Below are 3,860 nucleotides of genomic sequence, written 5' to 3' on the forward strand. Positions count from 1 at the left end.
TACAGCCGTTAACACGGGTGTAGGATTTTACCAGTTTTTTAAAACGATGGTTTTAAAATCCAACCGAAACTAAATGAGGTATTTTTATTCCAAATTTAAAAACACAGGTATTAAACGGCCAAAAAATAAATAAATGGCGGTTTTTTCGGGTTTTTTCCCTAATAATTTCAACGGACGAATCTAAAAAAAAAAATACATATTATATACAGATAAGAACAGTAACATTGTGGAAGGTGCTCGGTTATTTGGAAAGCAAAGAGAAGATCAAGAGTATTGTTTTTGATCCTCTCTATGTTTGTGTACCGTTGAAGGGATTTAGAGATGAAGGGAGACGCCTCCAACAAGGAAAAGTGATCCAACACCACGTCACGTCCTCTGCTTCTCCTTATTTTGGGACAGTTAAGAATCTATAATCAACACTCTGATTCATGGAGAAGGTCTATGTCTGATATGTTCAACAGTTCAAGTTCAAGACCATGGGGATTGTTTACATGAAAATAGATGAAATATCTACGAAGAAAGAGAGAGAATCACGATTGGCAAATTTTCTGCGAAACACTGAAGAAGGGCGATCTAGAAATTTGTACTAAAGATATGAACAAACATTTAGTTTATTAAACAGAATTTTCTTCTTCTTAAACAAAATCTAGTTCTGATTTACAAAAACCGGATGTGGCTAATGTAGACACATCCTCATTGTGTTTTACATACCAAACTAAATAGTCAGAGACATTAATTTTTGGTGTAGATTCAAATACTTTGAGGACTCGTAGATAATCCCAATTAAGTATATTGAAAAAGTCGAATGGTGTCCATCTTGAGGATGGTCGTGTAAATAGGTAGATGCTTCTATTTTGCATATACCCCATTTCTTGAACAAGCACAAGATTTTACCTTCATCATCTACAAATACAGCTAGGATATATTATTTCTTTGGAACTTGTAGATAAGAGTCAACCATATATGTATCTCATAAATTGCCCGCAATTGGATTGTATAACTAAACTGAGGTTAGTTGTTTCCATATTAAAGAAAATGAGGTTAATTTTTTCCATATCACATATTTTTTCTATAGACTTCAACACATGTTAAAAAAAATTACTTACTTCGTCGATACTACGGATTAAAGTCAATGTTAAACCTTCCTATATTTTAACCCGTAGTGCCTAACACGGGAAGAGAAATGGTAAAGGCGAACAACAACAACAACATAATATTTGATCTTCGACTTCAACTATATATACGTCAACAATCATTTAATTTACAGCTAGTATACTACTTCCAGATTTGGATGAAAATTCTATTCGAGTAACAAGAACCACGAAAGCGCATAGCTTAAAATGACTAACATAATCACACAGACATATTGACAAGATGGTTCCACACGGTAAGAAAGTTATGGGGATTGATTTGGTGGTTTGGTGGGATAGGAACGAGAAGCAATGGCCCGTGATGGATGATACATGTCCTCATTGTCTTGCTCCTTTGTCCGATGGAAGGATTGATCAATAGGGGAGGTTGCAATGTGTTAATCATGGATGGTGCTTAAACAGATCCGGTGACTGAAACTCATTCCTCACCTCCTCCTGATGGACTTCCCGTACATCAATTTATCTCATTTCTTTGATTTTGATAGTTGTTGATATGATGATTGTCTTGTGATATAGATTCAAAGATTTCTTTGGATTAGATTGGTTTTAGCTAGGAGATGGTTTATAGGGAACCATTAGAAAATCCGGTGAGCGAACTACTCGATGGCTACCATGGAATGATTATTCGGGTAGTAAAACCCCAGACAGATCACCTCCTACGTATCAAAATATAAAATTTAGTTGCTTCGTTGGTAAATTTATGTTGATGTTGTCATGTCGTCTAACTCCATATGCATTAGATCATTTTTGAAACGTATAACATATTTTCATAAACTTGCTAATACCAAACTGCATATTGGCTAGCTCCTCTTGTAAATCACCAAGCCATTATTCCAAAATCTCGATTCTAACTTTGATTTGCCATATTTTGATACCACGACTTAGATATTATTTTCTATTTAAACCCCACAAAGTACAATAAAATTTAGTTTTTCTTCTTTTCAGAGATATTTTACATTAATTTATATTGAATAGTTGTTTACCTTTTCAAATTATATTATGTAGACACATATCAAAATCTAATAAATCAGTGAATACATGTCAAAATATTATAAATTCTTATCACATAATGTGTCACTCTTGGATATTAATTTTCCATAAGATTTTCCATTTACTCTCAAAGTTTTGTTGCCATTATTCCAAATTTCTTTGTTTTATTATAAATAATTTCTCATTTTATTTTATTTTTTTGCTATTTTTAGTTATATTACAAATTTATTAAGAAATAATCTAACATAGATTTTTTTGGCATAATTGATATTAATTACATAAAGTTTTTCTAATACTATAATTTCTTTGAAATTTAAATTTATTTTACTTTTATTTGCATATAAAAGGTTTTTTAGATAAAATTTGTAACCTTTTCTTATTATTATAAATTACTATTTTGTTTTGAAAACTCATTATATATAAGATCATGATTAGTTATCATTACACTGTGTAATAATTGTGGCATTATCCAATGCATGCAATTTTTATTAATGAGCTCATGCAAAATGAGTAACTAGATCATTTTCTCCCCCTATATAAAGATATCATAATAGAGATAAAAATAAACCGACACTTAATTTAACTTCTCAGAAAATTTAAGGTTTGCTCGTTGATATTTTTCTCTGGATTACAAGTAGTTGTATTATTTTAGAATTCATTGATCGTAAAAACCAATATCTCAAACACATAATATAACAATTCTAACGTGTAGGTTCTGACGAAATTACAACAAACATAAAGTTGTTTACATCAAAAAACTATTATTCTAACGAACAGCAACATTTGCTGAAACACCAAGAAAGAGCTCCAAAAATAATGGGAAATATTTGTGGAAAGCTGAAAGGTGGAAGTAAAAAATGTTCAACACGTAACGGAAGCATGTTCCGATATGATTATTTGAGCTACTCTCAGAATTTTGATGATGGAAGACGAGAAGAAAATGTGGAAATTTTTGCGCCTAATGTACTTCGTCAATCGCAAAATCTCCCGGAGAAATAAATGATGAAAAGGAAGTTTAATTCATGTAATATTCTGTATTAATTAGTGTAACATAATCAGCTATGTACATTAGAACATATATTAGCATTAGAGAATAAAGGAAAAAATTGTAATTAAATTGGGAGTAACAAACTGTCGTTGCCTTTAACAACAACAAACTTTAGTAATGCTATTATTTTATAAACCCTAACCACAAATTTAGTTTTTTATAAATCTCAAAAAAAAAAAAAAAAAAAAAAACCCACATGATGGTGGGCTCGTAGTTTGGCGGGCCCAGGGTGGTCGGGTGCAACTTCCTCCTCTCCATGGTTCGACTCCTCCTGCTGTTATCAACATTATTGTGGAAAGTCTGTCAGTTGGGCTTTGGTCCAATTGGTTTACCTGGTAGTCAGAAATGCAGGCGGCCTGACTACCCCCTGGCACTTAGTCAGAAGGCATTCCAAACTCGGAATAGGCAGAGTGGTAGCCCGTAAGGGCCTAACCGTTAACACGGTGGACCAGTCCACTATGTAGCACTTCGGTGCGTTCCTACCAAGATCGACCGGATAGCCGATAGGGTTTATCAAAAAAAAAAAATCTCACAACAAGTATTTCTCGTCTTTTTTCTCCTATGATGGCTCTTTTCTCATTTTTTTTTTTTTTGTTGGCTCTTTTATCATCATTCAGAGCGATTGATCTTTTGTCAGTTGACAATGCATGCTCATAGACAATGGTCGCGTG

This window comes from Arabidopsis lyrata (genome assembly GCF_000004255.2).
Source record: "Arabidopsis lyrata subsp. lyrata unplaced genomic scaffold ARALYscaffold_4, whole genome shotgun sequence".
In the NCBI taxonomy this organism is placed as follows: Eukaryota; Viridiplantae; Streptophyta; class Magnoliopsida; order Brassicales; family Brassicaceae; genus Arabidopsis; species Arabidopsis lyrata.